General features: G+C 40.0%; 1 protein-coding gene across 3 annotated transcripts in view; it reads left to right on the forward strand.

Annotated features, from left to right (window-relative positions):
* NCKAP5 (NCK associated protein 5) overlaps positions 1–20,489 on the forward strand; it is a 1,146,457-nt gene that overhangs the window by 124,326 nt on the left and 1,001,642 nt on the right. The window contains exon 1 of one of the 3 annotated variants that reach the window (XM_072613278.1): positions 5,369–5,572. The exons of the other annotated variants lie outside the window; for them this stretch is intronic. The gene's annotated coding sequence lies outside the window, so the exon portion shown is untranslated. Of the gene's footprint in view, positions 1–5,368; positions 5,573–20,489 lie in introns of those variants that run through there. 3 annotated transcript variants of the gene reach the window in all.

Consider the following 20,489-nt stretch of genomic DNA (forward strand, 5'->3'; position numbering starts at 1 on the left):
CCTTTTAAAGGAGTTTACTGAATTCTTATTTTTAAAAAATTGATCCTTTGATTTTACTTCATCATCATTCCTAAATATACCTCTTCTTCTTCCCCTATCCATCCAGGCATTTCTTATAATAAAGAATAAAAATTTTAAAAGGGGAGAAAAGGCAGTTTAGAAAAAACCATTTGAGTCGAATAGTTTATATGCAATATTTCACATCCAGAGTCTCATCTCTTCAAAGAAAGTAGAAAGATGCATTTTCCCAGCCCATTTCTGGGCTGTGCTTCTGAAAACAGCAGTTTCTTTTGTTTGTTTGTTTGTGATGTCCATTTACATTGTTGTGGTCATCATGAATATTGTTTTCCTGGTTCTGCGTACTTTATTCTTCATAATTTCAGATAAATCTTCCATGCTTGTATTATCCTGCATTTCTGAGGAGGAAAGCTCAGTACCAGACCACTCTCCCTCCTGAGATGGGCAATCAGCACTATCATGATAACAATAACTAATAATAGATAGAATTGATGTAATGCCTTAAGGTTTGTGAAGCACTTAATAAATACTATCTCATATAAAACCCTTTTAGGTAGGTTCTACTATTATTCCTACTTTCCAGATGAGGAAACTGAGGCAGAGAGAGGTTAGATGACTTGCCCAGGGTCCCACAGCTTGTAAATGTCTAAGGTAGGAGTTTACCTCAGGTTCTCCTGACTCCAGGTCAATCACCACTTAGCTTGATACTAAGTTATGGACCCAGAAAGTAAAGTACAAATGAGAGAGAGTGTAAGGAGAAATTACAGTGATTCATTCTTGGTAACTTTTTGATTATAGGTATAGAAAAAATACATGAATCCTTGTTGTGTTCACACTCCAGATGAAGCACCAAATAATATGGGTTCCCACAAAGAGATGGAAACATCACTTGTTTGTATACTGCTATTAACCATCGTCTATTAACAGTTTTCTCTGGGGTAGAGTGCATTTTGCTCGATGAAACCCACAAATCTTCCTAGCGGTCTGTGTTGTAGTTCAGTAGATGCCATGGATAATATTAGTATGTTAACACAAAAAAAGGCTTCGGGGCTTTTCCTGCTCATATGGTCATATCTTAGAAACAGGTGAATACACTGAATATCTTCAAAGCCTATCTGTGTTTGGTGAAGATATGCAGTAGACTATTTCATTGACACAGAGTTCTGTAACTAGGGTGAGGCAATCGGAGATTTGTACTGCAGTGAGAAAATTTTAAGGGTACCATTGGAATCCTGATATGCTTTCCCTTTTATCTCCGTGGCAGAAATGGCTTGGGTTATTTATTTCTCTTCTCATCACACTGTACTCTCCTTTAGGTGAGCCCACCCGCACTCTCCCTAGCCCCAGGTGTAGAAGTAACTACTTATGGCTCTGAGTGGTCATGGTTAGAGTTTAAAGAGTACTTGTTAGTTAGTGCTACTCATAGTCCCTGATTTTCAATGACTTAACCAGGAGTGAGGAACCTGTGACCTGGAGACCACACCTGGCACATTGTTCTGTGACATTTGGATTCAGAGGGCTGCACTCAAGGCCTGAGAGGGCCACATGTGATCAAGGCCTCAGGTTCCCCACCCCTGGGCCTTAAGCCTTAATTTTCTGATTATTTACAAGAAAAATCTAAAGTTCAGTCAAAGTAGATTATCTTCTTTGCAATCCCACTGTGAGCATGTCTATGAAAACTTGGTGTTTAAGTGTTATGGGGGAGAAATGGAGATTTCTGTGTGGATTTCAGCTTTTGGACAGATAAAGAATGAAAGTCAAGAAGCAGACAGAAATGTTTGGTTCAGTAGGTTCAAGGGGAAATGGTTCTAATCTAAATATACTGGGCAGGCCGGGAAGTAGAGCTGTTTAATCACCTGAAAGCCCAGCCCTGCTGCCACAGCTGGCCATGGAACCTGTCAGTATTCCTTTGCCAAGAAGCCAGATGCCTTCCCTAAAAGAATGTGATTCACAAATTGACACCTGGGACTACTGATGGCCAAAGAGAGCTTCCCAACAGAGGGGCAGGAGCCCCTAAATAAGCCAATTTGTTCCAATTAAGAGGCCTCACTCTTCCCATGAAGAATTTCAGCACGAAAGGAAGCGGACAAGGGAAGGGAGGAATTGTAGACTTTCAATTAGATAGGAGGGTACAGCCATGTCTTACAGGATTACAACATTTCAATACAATTCAACAGGAACACAAATGAATCTGAGACATTTCCTTCCCAAGTTTACTTTTTTATTCATACAGAAATGACTTGGAAAAAACAGAACTATACAAACCGAGTTTATTTTAAGAGCAATGGGGATTCATTTAGGATGAGGTAGCTTTAGAGGAAACCGTGCCCTGCAAGTGAGCGAGAATCGGCTACTAAGGTATGCGTTTGGTGAGAAGGTCTTTTTGACCTGAGCAAAATAAATGAAGGCAAGAATAACCCAGCTGAGTTTTTCAATAATTGATTGTAAATCACAGTTGATTTAATAAACTTTGCTTCACTCTCCAGGATTCTCCTGCAGAGAAAGTGCTTTGGGAAGTCTTTTTCTTTTTTTTTTGTATAGATTACGCATTCTGAGTGGGTCACATATTAGCACATATGCTCAAGACCTGGCCTTAAAAAATAATGACCAATTATTTCTGACAGTGTGCAGATAGGAACGTGTGAAGTAAAATTCTACACAAAAACCAAGGATCACAAATATTCCCTTGTAAAGCCTGAGGTCTTACATACTGAATTTTCTAAGACACTAGAGAAGTTATTAAAAATGGAAGAGATGCTTAATTTGGAATGAAGAATAAAACACAGTCATTTGTTCTGAGTAAATGAGATGCTCTTCTGAGCTTGAATTAAACATATGTTGTTTATTCTGCATTGTGGCTATGTTACCTTGTCAGTGACCAGGATGAGAACACTGCCACAGCTAGGTTATTAAAGCCGTTGGTTTCTTCTTCACACACTGTGGATATTGGCCTTCCATTGTAAAAGAGAGAATTTCTTGTTTCTATTTCACCATACCAGAATAGGTGTACACCACAAAAATATGTTGGAGCTAAGAAAAATAGAAGTGTGAGGTGCAGCCTGGCTGCACAAAATTTGTAACTTGGGAACATGATTTATTTATCAGAATGTCCAACTTCCTTTACTCCCTGTTGTGCTGAGAGCCAGGGTGGAACATTAGATTTAGAGCAGAAAGGGCCATCTTGTCAAACTTCATCATTTTAGGAATGAGGAAAGTGATAGGCCAGAGAGGATAAGTAACTTCTCCAAAGTCACAGGAGTGGTGACCGAACTGGGATTTGAATGTAGGTCCTCTGCTACACTTTCAGTTCTGCCAGACTGCCTCACAGGGAGTAAGTAGGCTTTGAGAATTCACCCCTGAGTTGAGAGTAAGTTGACAAAATCCCCCAGCCCCAGCGGACTGGGTGATCAGTAGTTTAGCACCTTTTCCCTGAATATCAAATATTCAGGTCTCACAGAATCAGCATCCCAACCAGTCATGCATGGATCCACCCCATGCTCCAGTACCATTGATTTCACATACTTGTAGTTGGCTCACCTGTTTGGCCTGTTTTTTTGCTTTGCCACTGGGTGAATGGAGGGCGAAGAAGAAAAAACAATTTTGAACCCATTTATTGTGCTAATATGTTTGGAATGCAAATATGTTTAGGTTCTTTATCACTACATTTGCCATGTTTTTTTTTTTTTTCCTGATGCTCTTGGCAGTAGGAAATGGTAACCAGGAAAGGTTTAAATTCACATTCAGTTTGATTCAACAGGCATTTATTTTGTGTCTATTATGTACAAATATGATGTACTAAGAGCTGGAGATTCAAATAAAAATACAAAAAATGTGAAACTCAGATATTTGTGACGATTCAAATGAGATCCAAATGTGTCTCAGTTTAACACAGATTTTTCAGCACAAGGAAGGATAGATTGCATCATGCTTTTTTATCACTGTATTTTGAGGTAGTGTGGCATAGTGCATAGTGAAATGGCCTAGGAACCAGGAAGACAAGTTCAAGCCTTGCCTCTGACATTTGCTGGCTGTGTGACCCTGAGAAAGTCACTTAATCTCTCAGTATTCTACATTGCAGAGGAGGTGCCAACTTGCCATGGTAGAGTTTCTTTATCGGGAGATTCCCCGTATCAGTAATATCCCAGGTCCATTCCTTGCTCCTATTGATGGGCTATGGATAATAGAGTGGGACATGATGATGGCAGTCAATTTTCAGGTCTCGGTTAGTTCTGTACTGTGATTAGCTGTTATCTCAAGAAGTAGATCAGTCAGAGGATTTAAAGCTATAAAGGGCCATTTATGCCAGCCCTCTCATTTTATAGATGAAGAAAGTGAGGACCAGAAAAATTAAGGTCACATGAGTAGTAAGTATTCTGCTAGGTAACAAATCTCAAGCCCATCATGCCATCTTTGATTCCCATTTTATCTCATCCCAGACATCTACTTAGTTGTTGTTCATTCATTTCAGTCGTGTCTGACTCTTCATGACTCCAGTTGAGGTGTTCTTGGCAAAGATCCTGGAGTGATTTGCCATTTCCTTGTCCAGCTCATTTTACAGAGGAGGAAACTGAGAAAAACAATGTTCAGTGATGTGCCCAAGGTCACACAACTGGTCAGCCTCTGAGGCCAGATTTGAACTCAGGTCTTCCTGACTCCAGGCCTGATGCTGTATCTATTACACCACCAGAAATAAAGAGGCTTTAGTCTTCAAGGTTGTTGTTGTGCAGCTGTTTGACTTTTCATGACCCTGTGGACCACAGCACTCCAATACTGGGCAATGAGATTTTCTTGGCAAAGATACTGGTATGGTGACATTTCTTTATCCAGCGGATTAAGGCAAAGAGAGCTTAAGTGACTTTCACAGGGTTACACAGCTAATAAGTGTTTGAGGACAGATTGGAATTCAGGTCTTCATGACTCTAGGTTCAGAACTCCATCCACTGAGCCACCTAGATGCATGGCTGTTAATTGTAACTCTACAATAACTCTAGAATATAATTCTTTCTGTTTCCTCTACCAACACCCAAGTTTCACACCTCATTGAACAGCAATTGCCATTGTGTCTTAATTAATCTCCCAGACTCCATTCTCTCTTTTATCTCAACATATCTTGTGTACTGCAACCACAGCATTATTTTTAATGCTGAACTTGGATCATACTACCGCTCTGCTCAAAAACCTTTGATGGCTCCCTAGTGCCTACAGAATAAAAGTCCACATCCTTTGTCTGCTCTCTACAGCCTGATTCCAACTTACTTTTCTAGTCTTCTCTTTTACTACTTCACTTCCCCTCCTCCCCAGGCATTATACGCTTTTGTCAAATCTATAATATGTCCAACAAGCCTTTCTTCCATCTTCTGTACGTTTTTTCTTGCTCTCCTCCATGTCTTGTATGTGTCCCCGTCTCTCCACCTGTTGAAATCTTATGTATCCTTCAAGATTCAACCCTGTTGTCATCTTCTCTCTCCCTAGACACAAATGAACTCTTAAGCTATCATGTGACCTGAAGCTGGTAGAGATCCCAGAGTGCTGGTCCATCTGACCCATTTTGCAGGTGAGGAAAAAATGGCACATTTAATGTGATACATTAAGGTTCCTCTTAAGTCAATGCAGTGATTAGTTGGTAGATTAGTTGGGCATTCAAACCAGTGAATGTGACTTGCTGAGGTCTCCCAGTGTCCAAGAGATCATACCATCATAAAGTTAGAGCTGGAGGAAAGGACTTAGATATCATCTGGTCCAACATCTTCATTTTATAGGCAAGGAAACTGAGGCCCAGAGAGATGAAATTACTTGTCTAAAGTCACATGGGTAGTGTAGCAGAACTAGGATTTGAACTCAGGTCCTTTGACTGCACATCCAATTCTTTCCACTACATGTAATTGAGAGGCAGATAGCAATAACTGACATTTCTATGATATTTTAAGTCTTGCAGGTGAATTTAATGATCCCATTTCATGTTTATAAGAACTCTTGAGACTCAAGAATTCCTGGTACTGTTATCTCTACTTGATTTGTCTGTTTGTAGAACTTAGGATTTCATCTCTATAGAGATCTCCCAGTAATGAACTCTGTCCTAAAGCAGATTGGCAGTTTCTCTGAAATATATTAAGGGGTCGCCTTGGGCACTGGGAGGTTAAGGAAGTTGCCCACAGTTGCACAGCCAGTATAAATATAGGATAAGGTGCCATTTAAGGCAGTAGAGTGGATAGAACACTGGACCTGGAATCAGGAGGACCTGAGTTCAAAGTTAATTTCAGATACTTCCTAGCAGTCTGACAGTCACTTAGCCTTTGCCTTGGTTTCCTCGTCTGTGAAATGGGGATAATAGTACCTCCCTCTCAGGATTTTTTGGGGATAAAAATGGGGCAATATTTGTCAGGAGAAGGAACCTTCATAACCTTTAAGTGCTCTAAAAACATTAGCTGTTATTAAAATTATCATTATTACATTGTGAAAGAACCCTGCCATCCGTCAAAAGTGCTCTGCTTAAATCCCTCTTTCAACACTAATAATCTGTGTGACCTTGAGCAAACCATTTAACCTGGTCTTCTGATACCTTTTCTACAAAATGAGCAGGTCAGACTAGATGTGGGTATCCAGATTTAGTTCTGAGATTCAGTGACCCCATGAAGGAGGCCCAAGGACATAAAGCAAGTTCTGTAAGAAGCTTCCTGTCTGGAGCTAAGAGTTTGCTTTGGAATCAGCATCTCTAGTTATTAACAGTTGGATTCTATTCTAATTGCCTTATACTATCTCTTTATTTCTGATGGATGGATCTTCCTTTTTTTTTTTTGGTTGCCCAATACGTACTTAGTTTTTTTCTGTTTGTTCTGTTTTTAGCTTCCTGCTTTGTTTTCCTGAGGGCCCTTTGGTTTGTCTTCCTGATGGTTTTTGACCCTCTGCAGGCCTTGCCCTTCAGGGTCTGTTTGTGCCCTGACTCTTGCTTCCTTCCTTAATTTCAAGTTTGCTCCCTTGTTGTTATCTTTGACTCACGGGTAAGATATGTTGGTAAAAAACTTTGCAACTGTAAAGTGGTATATGCCTGGATGACGGTATTGTTACAAGTGGACTAAACTTAGGTGTGTTTCCTGTTCCTCCCATTCACTACTTTTGTTCTATATCTTGATGTCCTGGTTCTGTAACTGCAAACCTTGTAGTCAGAGAGTCTTTAGAATTTTGGAAATGAACTTTAAGGGTTCAGCCTAGTCCCTCATTTTACAGATTAGAAAACTAGGGTCTATGGAATGGGATTTAGGTTTTTTTTACTTCATGCTCTTTTGACCAATAAATCTGTTCAAGTTATCTTGAAAGGTCAGTCCCGTTTTTAAAGACTTCCATTGTCTAAATCAGCCCTGTATACTTGATCTACTCTCCTGAGACATTGCTGTCTTCTCTCTTACTTCCCATGTGAAATTAGCAATTTAGTAGGCCTAAAGTCCAGGTTTAGTTGGGAATTGCTTGGAGGATCCCCTACCAAACTAAACAAGACATCCTGACAGAACCCCTCAAAGAGCTCAATTTCTAGTTAGTCCGTCGGTTACCAAGCATAGCAAAATCTTCCTGTATTAAAGGTACTGTACTAAGTGCTAGGGGTATATAGGAAAGCAAAAATAGTCTCTTCCCTAAAGGAATTAGTATTTTTTTTTTCTTTTTGCAGGGTAATCAGGGTTAAGTGACTTACCCAGGGTCACAGAGCTAGTAAGTATCAAGCATCTGGGCCATATTTGAACTCAGGTCCTCCTGACTCCAGGACAGGTGCTGTATTCACTGTGCCGCCTAGCTGTCCCAAGTTGGTATTTTCTAATGAAAGGCAGTTAGATGGCTCAGTGGATAGAGCCCTGGGCCTGGAGTCAGGAGGAGCTGAATTCAAATCTGGCCCCAGACACTTACTAGATATGTGGTCTTGGGCAAGGCGCTTAACCTGCGTTTGTATTCATTTCCCGGAGAAGGAGATAGCAAGCCACTCCAATGTCTTTGCCAAGAAAATCCAATGGACCATATGGTCCACAGGGTCATGAAACATCAGACATAACTATATGACTGAACAAGAAAATTTCTGACAGGGGGAGAACACATGCAAATAATTATGCATGTGCAGGATATATACATTGTTAATGGAAGATAAGCTTAGAATGAAGGCTGTAGCAGTAAAGGTACAGTGTGGTGTAGGGTAGGACTGGGAAAGGCTTCTTGCCAAAGGTTATGTTTCCATGAGTCTTTAGGGAAGCCAAAGAAGGTAGGAGGTAGGGCTGGGGAATGAGAACATTCCAGGTATAAGGAGCAATCAGTGTAAATACATAGAGTCAGGGAACAGAGTACCATGCGTAAGGAACACACATAAGTAGGCCAGTATAGTCAGATCATAGATTGTATAGAGAGTCACAAAGAAGACTCTGGAGGTAACAAGGAGCCAGGAATATGAAAGCTTTATATTCCGGAGAGAGGATGTTATTGATTCTTGGGGTAATAGAGAATGATTAGGGATTTAGCACGGGCAATGACATAGTCAGAGCTATGCTTTAGGAAAGTCACTTTTGGCAGCTGAGTGGAGGATGGATTGGTGTGGGGTGGCCAGTTGGAAGGTTCCTTCAGTAATCCAGATGAGAGGTGATAAGAGTCTATATGATAGTGGTGGCTGTCAATGGAGGAATGTGGACATATATGAAAGATGTTGTGAAGGTTGATATGACAAAAGATTGAATGGATATGGACAATGGGTTGAGGATGATATTGAAGATGTGAACATTGTTTTATGGTGAGAACCTTCAAAGTGATGGGAAAGGTGGGGAGAAGGGAGAGATTTGGAGGGAAGATAATGAGTTCTGTTTCGGGACATGTTGAGTTTGAGATGCCCATGCAATTTGTGATGCAGTTCTGATGCTCAGGTAAGGAGTTAGGGCTGAATATATTCATCTGGTAATCATGTGGATGGCAGCTGAACCCACTGGAGGTGATGAATCACCAAGTGAAATAGTATAGAGGGAGAAGAGAAGAGACTCAGGACAGAGCCTTGAAGGACAACCATGGTTACTCCTTGGTTAGGGAAGATTTCTGGGATGGTCAGATTGGTTTTAAGGAACTTGCTTGTTGCTCTAACCAGATTCTCAGGAACTGTATCAGCCCATTTCATTCCAGCATAGTATTTAGGTGCTTGAAGTAGATTCATACCTAATTGGAAACGTCAGTCATCCAGTGTAATGCCCCACATTCAACCTGGACACAAAGCACTGTATGTAATATAGGAACTGACCTTATAATACAATGGCATCCATTCTGTGAATGATCATTGGACTTTGACTTTGTGTGAATCAGTTATAAATATAGTTAATAATCATATATTAATTGAAGATTTGTTTCTCTTTATGAGTGACTGTGGCATCCCCCCCTCCATCAACAAAGGCACGTTTTAGAAGAGGCAATGTGATACAATGGAAATAATGTTAAACTTGGAGTAAGAATACTTGAGTTCACATTTTGGCTTCACCACTTAATGCCAGTTTAACCTTAAACAAGACACTTTGCTGGGCCTCAGTTTCCTCATTTATAAAATGAAGGGATTAGACTAGATGAGTTTTAAGGATTCTTCTAGATCTATGAAGTATGAACTACTTAGGTTTGATTTCAAGTAATATGTAATCTGAAAAAAGTCTAAACCTTAATAATGGGGAGACAGTATAAACTCTAAACTGATACATGAATGCTAGTTATTATTATTTATTATTATCATTAAGTAGTAGGAATACCCTGGAGTCTCCCTACATCTGGACTTAGTATCAGAAGCTTTCAAGCTTGTTTGTATGGAGTTGATCAGGGGTAGGGATGCTGAATGAAACCTCTATTGTTAATTCTTGAGGTTTTTACCTTGGGTGAGACTCTGTCTTTTTATATTATAGATTCAACTGTGATCCCTGTATATTTGGCATGTAATTGCTTCTTTTGAGGTTTTGGGTTTGCAAATGTTTGTAGGAAGCAAATATTTGGCTTTCTTCCTGACCTGTTCTCATTCTAATGCTTCCTCTCATGGAGCTGTTGTAACAGTCAGCCTAGCTAAGAGAAGTACTGTATAGTCATAAACTGTTATATCAATGTGAAATATTATGAATGACAATATTATATATCAACTGCAAAAGCTCCCACCTTAAAGGATCTACTTTTACTTCTGTCTTATATCACCTCCAACTGCCACACACAGGGCAGGGAAACTAGCCTAGCTGAAGCAGCAAGGGACTCTGGGAGAAAGATAGGAGGCAGCATGTCAACTCAAACTACCACCACCCTGACCACATCTTTCATCAGACTCTGATTGGGACAACCCAGAAACCTGAACCCATGAGCTCTAGAAATTTGTTCAATTGTTTTTCAGTAATATCTTCCTCTGCATGACCCATTTGGAGTTTTCTTAGCAAAGATACTGGAGTGGTTTGCCATTTTCTTTTTCAGATTATTATACAGACAAGGAAACTGAGGTAGAGTTAAGTGACTCGACCAGGGTCACACAGCTAGTCTTGAGACCAGAGTTGAACTCCAGAAGATGAGTCTTCCTGACTCCAGGTGTGCTCTATCCACTGTGCCACTTGGCTGCCCTAAAATACCTACCCTGGAAATATTAACATTAGATAATGACATTGGAGAACAACATTGCTGCCGCACCGCAAGGACCATGGGACTTTTCCACCTGATTGACAACTGAAACCTTTCAGTGTGTGTTGACTCCCCATTAGATTGTGAGGTTCTTGAGATCAGGATTTGTTTGTGTGGATCTCTAGCACTTAGCACAGTGCATTGCACATAGTAAGCCCTTAATAAATATGTAATCCATTCATTCTTAATTGAAGCAAGGACCACTGTTCAGTGCATAAGAGTGGCTAATTTGTTTTAATGATCTTCTTCTTTGTGGAATGGAATATCCTCATCTCCAGATTCTGTTAATCTGGATCTAATCTCGTGCTCTGGTGTTAATTAAGAAGGCCTACTGGCTTTATCATCAAGGAATTTCTATCCCAAGAATAACAAGAGCAACCATATAGTGCTTTTATGAGAGACGCTGTTGCATAGAGCCTAGAGAGTGAAACTTGAAGTCCAGGAAACCTAGTTGCAGCTGCCACCTATGAGATATGCTGGTTATGTGACCCTGGGCAAAACACTTAGCCTCTCAGTGCTCTGGGTAACTTTTTGAGATTATTGATTGCAGAGGAGGTACTAACCAGCATTGGTAAAGAGAGTTTCTTACATGGAAACTTTATCAGTGAAATCACAGGTTCAGTTTAGGCTTTATCCCCATAGTGCCAGACACTCATAATTGCTTTTAAGCTTCACAAGATTCAAGAAACTACAAATATACTTAAAATCCTTTTACAAAGAAGGAAAGTGAGATTCAAGGAGTTTAAGTCACATGACTAGTCTGTATTAGAGGCAAAGTTCAAGCCCATGCCTTTCCTGTCTCCAAGCCCAGTATTTTTTCTCTACAACAGGTTGCTTTCCAAAAACAACAAAAATAGACATCAAATATACAAGATATGTGTAGAGTACTCTATAGATCATAAAATACTTTATTTGCATTCTCTCAAGCAAAGACAGGAACTATGAGGCAGAGGCTAGAGAACCTGCCTTGTGGTGAGGAAGATCTAGGCTTAAGTCCTGAAACTGACACAAACAAGCTATACTACCTGAATGTGTTGGGAATTTTAATTAAGTTAAATTAGCTTAATTTAACTTAATTTAATTAAGTTTCAATTAATTTTAATTAAATTTAAATTACAGACAGGGTATCTGTTTGTATTGGTGGAGGGAGTTTCCACACTGGAAGTTCTTTCTACCAAAACAATTTCCTCTGCCTGATAAAAAATTTAAACGATATATTTAAATAAATCAGCCAATAAGCATTTATTAAATACTTGCCTTGTGCTAAGAGCTACAAAGACAGAAACAGACCAGTCTCTACCCATAAGGATCTTACATTCAATGTCCCTAGTTGTTATGCGTTAATATTAGTAATAATGATGCACACTTCAAAATTTCCTGAGGAATTCAGCAGTACACAGTATTGGAACCACACCTTTATCCCAGACTGAACTGTTGCTCTTGTGATTGCTTGACTTACCAGAATTTAAGAACAGTGTAGCAGTTACTGCCACACCAAAGCAAAAAACGCTTTCAGAATATAGAGAGGTAGAAAAGATCAAAATTGCGTGGCAACTGGAGGAAGTGAATATCATCTCTCTTTTCCTGTCTGCTCCTAGAGTTGCACTGAGGACACATTGAGTGTGCCTGTAGAGGCTGAATATACACCCTGTTATTTTTATGCACCTCTGAAAAGTAGTTATTGTATCTCCCTGTGCAACAATCCATAGAACATTAAACATAAAAGAATAATAACTTCTCATTGGCCTTTTGGATCTCTTTTACCATTTGGGTTAGTCTATTTTTTAAGGTGTTTTCTTCAGCATTATTTGGGATCCCTTTTATGAAACAGTTGACTCAGTTTTCATGATTTTCTTGCATTGCTCTCATTTCTCTTCCCAATTTTTGCTCTACTTCTCTTACTTGATTTTCAAAATCATTTTTGAGTTCTTCCATGGCTTGAGACCAATTCATATTTTTCTTGAAGGCTTTGGATGGAGGAGTTTTGACTTTGTCGTCTCCTTCTGTTTGTATGTTTTGGTCTTCCATGTCACCAAAGTAGATTCTGTAGTCTGAATCTTTTTTCCAGTTTTTATTCATTTCCCCAGCCATTTATTTTACTTTTGAGCTCTTTGTTAAGGTAGTTCTCTGCTTCCAGTGGGGGTGGGGGAGTCTACTGTTAGCTGCTTGATCCCCTCACAATCTTGGGGCCTAGAGCTCCAGAAACAGCTGCTACCTCTGCCCTTGCTGCTGCTGTGGCTGCCATGGACTCCTCCACTCCCTCCATCACCTAGGGCTGGGGCCAGAGTACTGTACTCTCTCTCACACAGAGGTTTGTTCACAGGTTTGTTCCACTGACCTTCCAATTTGTCCTCAGTGCTTTGGGGTTGTGAGGTCTAGAAACCACAACAGGTGCCAGAGATTTCAGCCTTCCCCTAGTCCTGCTCAAGTTGAGTCTGTGCTGGTGCGGCCTGCTCTGGACTAGACATTTCCCGTCAACCTTCCAGGCTGTCTTAGACTGGTGATTTGCTTCGTTCCATCATTCTGTGGGTTCCGCTGCTCTAGAGTTTGTTTAGAGTCATTTTTTTTTTATAGATATTTGGCTGGGCTTGGAGGGGAGAGCTTTTGCAAGTCTCTATTTCTACTCCGCCATCTTGGTTCCGCTCCTCCCCCCCCAAGAATAATAATAACTTCATAGTGATTTATGCCAGAATTGTTTCTGTTGGGCCCCATTGAAAAGGATGAGAATGAGATGATGATGATATTAATAATCAATAATATCTACATCCAGTCAGTATTTTATAGAAGTAGAGACCTAGTCTGAATGTTGTATTTTAGGTACCACACTGATCACTTTTTAACTCTATAACAGATTATTGTAAAATATGATAAACGTGTATCTGTAGTTTGAAGCAGATTCCTTTACAGCTAAAAAAATCTCAACAACAGTGATGATAAATTTTTGTTGAACTGAATGAATTTAATGAATTTAATGATGAGATGAATTATCAGTCTTTCTCAGCCCAGAGTTTTATCCCTCAGACTTTACTTATGCACTTCTCCAAACAATTACATAAGAGTATAATAGCTTTCCAGGACAAAACCAATGCCCTTCTAACTACTGTGACCCTCTGCTTCATCCTCCAGCGTGAGGAATGAAGGAGCCATTTCCTTTTTTGGGGAGGAAGTCTAAATGCACATTAGAGATGCTTGAATAGTGAACTGTATGGGCCTTTGTTCTTCCATCAGTGCAAGAGAGCAATCTCTGCCTTGGCTTTGTAAAAACTCCCCAGTGGGAGCCTGAGCTTGGCTGAGGCTCCTCAGAATAGTATTAGCCTTGAGTTTCAGTGTGTGCTCTTTGGATTTGGCTTGGCAGCTCTTAGCCCCAGAGCTGTCCTGTTGTCTTTTGAGCCCTCCTGTGGGCCAGGGTCAGGGACCCCCAGCTTTAAGTTTGATGGTTGCTGCTCACTATCTGATCATTCTTAATGCATCTGGTAAGGATGAATGTTTTCTCCAAGTGCCCAAGGAATATTTGCCATACAGAATTCTTAGTTGTTTTTTTTTTTTTAATCAGGAAAATAGGCTTTGAGAACAAAAACTCATATTGTCTATTTTAGGGGGGAGGGATAGAGAAAAAAATACTGAAGAACAAATTCCTCCTTCCTTTTCCCTGTTGCCCCCCCCTTTGTCCTCTTAACCAAAAAAGTGAAGGCTATGCCCTGCTTTGAATTTTCTCATTTAGCCAAGGGCTCTGGGACTGCTGGGTATTGTTTGTGGTGAATGCAATCAGGTGGACTGAGCTTTATCAGCTGTCCACTGGGAGGCCTGGAGAAAGAGAGATGCCTATCAGAGACTCCTCTTTGGAGGAGAGAGCTCTAAAATGAAATCCAGGTATATTATCTGCCTCTGGTTCCCTTTCCCAGCACCGGATCACTGTCAGGGCTATTATTTGTGGGAGGCATTTGTTTTCTACGCCTCCGTTGTTGCTTCAGGAACTGTAGGGAGCCAACATTCAGTTCAATTCAACAAGTATTTATTGAGGCCTCTAATCAGGCCTCAGCCACAGCCATGAAAAGGAATGGCTTAGTCCCTTCCTTTCCGCAGCCCCTTTCTGCTATCTCTGATTTTATTATGTTCTTAAGTGTCTTGTGAAAATAGAAATGCAGGGCATTTTCATTTGGACAATTATACATCTCATGCTGAGTTGTTTTCTCAATTTACAGACTGATGTTCCCTGCTCTGCAGCCCTCAGAGTCTGGTTACAAGCTGACTCTATGCTCAGGTTAAAAGGAATGTCACCTGTTTCCCGTCATCTACTGAATTTATATAAATCTAAACAGGGGAATGGTCGGGCTCCTGCTTGTCACGACTAGGCTTTTACATTGTGTGCTAGATGTGCAAAATCAAAGCCAGCGCCGATTATGCATCCTATCCTTCAGCCCCCTCGGCCCACCAGCCCCTTTTATTTGGTGCTAGCAAAGTAGTCAGAAATGTTAAACTGTCAACAACACAATAAGGAAACTGAAATAAAATACTCCACCTCAGCCCTGAGACTTTATACTTATATACTGCCTTCCATCAAGACACTTAAAGTGTCTTAGCAACGTTAACCCACTTCCAAGCCCTCCCTGAGAAAGAGTCCACCAAAGCAATTGAATGGTGGATAGATGGCACCCCACTTCCCAGGGAGGACTCTGGAGAACGATTTCTTACCCTGTGGCCTCCACCATCTTTCTACAACCCTTCTTTCTTTCAGTGTACTTTTCTGACTGGTCCTCTATAAAACTTTGCACTCATCCTGCAGATGCTCAGAATCTTTATCCTGCTCTTTAGCTAAATATTAATGCTGATACTGAATAAGTATTATAATATTCTCCCTTGTCTGGCTTCCTTGAAGTCATGGCTAAAACTCCATCTACTATAAGAAGCCTTTTCTTATTCCCTTTAATGCTAGTGCCTTCTGTCCATTGATTAGCTCCAGTTTATGTTGTATAGGTTTTATTTGTATATGTTTGTTTGAACAGTCTTTCCTATTAGATTGTGAGTTCCTTAAGAACAGAGGTCATCTTTTGACTTTCTTTGTATCCTAGGTACTTAGCATAGTGCCTGGTATATAGTAGGTACTTAAAAAAATGTTTGTGGTCTGACTGACTTCCCCTGGGACTATATGCTCTACAGTCCAGGAGTGGGGAACCTATAGCCTCAAGGCTACATGTGGCCCTCAAGCACAGCCGTTTGGGTCCAAATTTCACAAAACAAATCCTCTTAATAAAAAGATTTGTTCTGTAAAACTTGGACTCAATTAAAAGGCTGCACCCAAGGATCTAGAAGGCCACATGTGTCCTTGAGGTCACAGGTTCCTCATCTTTGCTCTAGACATTTCTTGTTTCTGTCTTTCAGAAAATAAAAGAAAGAACTTAATCCATTCTATCAAGGCTCAGCTTTCCACTATATAATGTGATATAAAAATCTATGCTAATGTGTTTAATCTGTGTTCACATACCAATGTGGAGGTTTTTAACCTGAGGTCCTTGGTTTCAATAGGTCTGTGAATTTGAAAGGGAAATATCTTTATTTCAATACAATTGTTTTACTTTATAATCTTATGTATTTTATTTCTTGCATCTAAAAACATTATTCTGAGAAAGGGTCGATAGGATTCACCAGACTTGCAAAGAGATCTATTACATAAACATGATAAGGAACCTGTAATACATTACAAATCTTGGGGAACATTTTTACACTCCTCCAGAACACAAAAGGTATCTTCTCTCAGTGTCTCTCAGTCATGCCGAGACTGTGGGTAGATAGATGAACTGATGACTGGCCTAGCAGAAATTTTATCTTTGGTAGATTTGTTGGGCACACAAGCCAATGAATGTGACTTGTGGAGGTCTCCCAGTGTCTCAGAGATCATAGTATTATAGAGTTAGAGCCAGAAAGGAACCCTAATGGTGTTTAGTCCAACATCCTTATTTTACAGGTGAGGAAACTGGAACCAAGAGAAATGGAGTTCTAAGGTCACATGGGCAGTGTAGCAAAACCCAGGTCCTCTGATTGTAACTCTAATATTCTTTCCACTACATTGTGCTGCCTCTCATGTAATTGGGAGGCAAACAACAGCTGACATTTGGATACTTTGAGTTTTGCAGTTTGCTTTAAATATCTCATTTCACCTCTATAAGAACTCTTGGCGACACAAGTATTCCAGGTCTGTTATCTTCATTTGTTTTTGTCTGTTTGTAGCATCAATGATTACATCTCTGTAGAGAAGTCTCTGTACCAATGCAGACTAGCAGCTTTTTGGAAACAGTCAGTGTTAGAGGGTTGCCTTGGGCACAGGGAGGTTAAGGGAGTTACCCAGCCAGTGTGCTTGCATTACAAGGCATGAACCAGTGTCCTCTTGATGCTGAGGCTAGCTCTCCATTCTTATTTTATAGATGAAAAGTGAGATGTAAGAGTTTAAATAACTTGTCCATGATCTCACAGTAATCCATCACTGTTTAAATCACACTGAATCAGAGGATCATCGATTTATACTTAAAACATATTTTAAAGTCCATTGATTCCAGTGGTTTCTAGTCCAACCCTCAACAGACTTACCCAAGGTCACATAGGGTAATAAGTAACAAGTTAGAGTTCTAATTCTAACTCTAAATCCAATATTTTCTTTTCACTATATGGAATTTTTGATTTTCAGTTCTTTTACCTCTTCCTAATGGGTCTGGTCTTCATCCCAAGACATAGGAAAGCATCTCTACACTTCATCCATACCAGTACCTCCAGATAAATTCCATTGGTTTTATCCCCATTTTCTTGCCCCTTAGCTTTGAAGCCAAAGGCAGGGACCTGTGTGGAAAAACTTTGCAGGATACCAAAAAGAGAGGAGCTGTAGTAACCTTGTTTAGGGGATAGGGGGAAAGGTTTGAAGCTTAAATCCTTGTTGGATGCTTGCGGATGTGCTATACTATTTGTACACTTGAATCAGAATAGAATATTTTCAGGTCGGCCACATGGTTTTAATTCCTTTTTGTTGCTATTCAACTCACTTTAAAGGTCTACAGTCGGCATTTCAGTATTTATAATCCTTGGAGTCCCATAGAACCTCTCCCAATAAAATACCACATTTAGGGGGAGGAACAATAAATAAATTAGCACATAGAAGTGTGAAGAGATCTAGCTGGAATTCATGCCTTCGGATTGGCCTGCAGCAGTTGGAGATAATTTTTCCCGGTGACTTAATGGTCATCCTGGCCTTGACCACTGTATAGTTACCCTCCCACATCACTGGGGTTAAGGGGTGTGGCATATGGAAAATCCTCCTAAAATTTTTTGACCCTCGCTTTGTACCAGAGATTAAGTCTGAATTATTATGGTATTAAAAGATAAAATATGTTGATATTATTAATACTATACATTTATTTTGTGCATTTCTGAGTTTCTGGGCTTTTTCTGTGTCATCTGTTGGCCATTGTGTGTCATCTGCAGCTTCTGCAAAACTCCCCCAAATTCCCATTTAATTTCTTATGCTGACTCACCCATGATATATCAAAACTACAATATGGAAAGTAATGATGTGGGACAGATAACTGTATAGATCAAGTCACAGCCCATGTCAGAATTGCAGAACAAGAGATGGTGAGAACTGAAAGGGACCTGAGCGATTGTCTTTCCAGAGTTTCCGATCTAAAAATGAGAGAACTTTGGATAATGGATGTGCTAGTTCCTTGCTTTATGATTCTGAATTACAGACCAGCAGACCATGCCTGCCCTCTGGTCTAGAAAGGCTTCAGAGAGTGCTATGAAAGCGATCAGAATGAAAGAAATGAAGGAACTTAGAGGAAAAAAAAAGAAGAGGTTGCGGGTTTAGGGATCATGGCAGGTGGAGATAATTTGGACAAAAACTTTAATGATCACCTCAAATAAGGTAAAGATCCTCCCCTAACTATTCTTCCTTCCATACCTTTTACAGCAAAACTTGAATATTGAAGACACCTGTTACCTTGAAGTATGAGTATTTAACTTTAACTTCAAAAGGTCCAATCTTGATCTTACGTAAAGGGTCACCAATATGTATTGAAATAGGATGCAGGAGAGACATTCCTGTGTAAGCATGCAAGTGACATGGGCTCTGTGTTCCTTTTCTTAAAACTGTTAAGAGACATAAGATATATTTTCACTGTGAAGCAAGATAAGGATTTGTTATGATATATTCTCTAGATGAATGGAAATTTCTCTTAAAAAAAATCACATTTCCTTGGCTGAAACTTTCAGTTTTTCTCTGTGTCCATTGGTGGTATCCATTTTCCTAGAGGAAACATAAGATCATACCCATGGTTAGGCCTGTGATTCCCACTACAGAAAGCCTTCTCAAGAGTGGAGGAGGATACCAGGACAGTATTTCACTGGTTCTCAATCACCGACCTTCAACTGACCAAAGTTCCTCTTGAATTAAAATACATCACCTGAGTACAGGAGGTCTGGCTCTCTCACTATCTTTGCTATGAGGTTTTCCTTAATGTCTGATGACAAACCAAATGTGTCACATTCTCCAGTTTTCTGACATCTGCTCCACTATTGGTTAACTTTTAGTGAAGTGGACTAAAGCTAGTCTATGAGCTAGTCTCATCTTAAATTTCTCCTTGTCCAGCAGCAATCGCAGAAATGAATTTCTTTAGCAGCTTTAATCAACCTTTAAGACTGGGGGGAGGGGGAAGTAGAATCAAAAAGATTTCTCAAATGATCTCTCAATTAGCATAGGATAGGGTCTGGACTGTGAGGGATGAATTTTAATTTAGTAAGCATTCAGTAAAAGAGTGGGTGATTTTTTTTTGTCCTGAACATAACCCCCAAAAGTGTAACCAGGGCATCCTAGAATTATCAGATCATGGGAAGCAATAGGGCATAGTGGCTAAATAGCTGGTCTGGAAAGCAGGGAGACCTGAGTTCAAGACACTGGACAAACTAATTAACCTCTCAGTGCCCCAAACCATTCTCTAAGACTTCAAGTAGCAGAAAAGGTGCCAACCTTCCTTATTTGTCTTTTTTCACCCAGAAGTTCCTGACACAAATAAGATTATAGGTTTAATTCCTATTCCTATAAGTATAAAATCTTAACTTTCATGGAATTGGAAGGAATCTTAGAGCCATCTATTCCAACTCTCACTCTATAGGTGAATAACAGTTCATTTGCAAATTGTCTTTAAGATCTTATTCTCTTGCCTTATCAGTTGTCTAGTGAAAACTCAAAGTTTTCATTAAATCAGACTCTAATGAAATAATTCCCAAATACTACTGTGTGAAAGGCACTGTGCTAAAGGTTATGGGAATAGAGTGCATTGGAGAAAGTGCTACTTTGGAGTTGAAGGACATTTTTGGTTATACTTTTTGCTACCGGTATGACCTTGGTCAAATGACTTGGCTTCTGCTGACTCCAGTTTCCTGAGAAAAGGGGAGGTTGAACTAGATGACCTCTGTTGTTGCAGCTCTAAAGCTGTGAGTTCTGCAAATACAGGAGTACAGGATATAGCTTCTAATAAACTGATAGACACAGAGAGAGAGAGACAGAGAGAGAGACAGACAGAGAGACAGAGAGAGAGAGAAAGACAGACAGACAGAGACAGAATGCTACAAGGCAGTACATGATGTGTGGAATGATTGTTATAGAATCAATAAGGTGTGAGGTAGGAAATAAAGAAGGCTTCTCGGTAGACGGGGGTTGGCATAGGCCTTATAGGTCAGTTGGGATTTTGATGGAGAAAAAGGAATGGAACAGGACATCCCAGGAGGAGGCTACTGGGAACAAATTGTATGTTTAGCTTGTTTGGAGGATAGGATATAGACAGGTG

This window comes from Notamacropus eugenii, chromosome 5, assembly GCF_028372415.1.
Source record: "Notamacropus eugenii isolate mMacEug1 chromosome 5, mMacEug1.pri_v2, whole genome shotgun sequence".
In the NCBI taxonomy this organism is placed as follows: Eukaryota; Metazoa; Chordata; class Mammalia; order Diprotodontia; family Macropodidae; genus Notamacropus; species Notamacropus eugenii.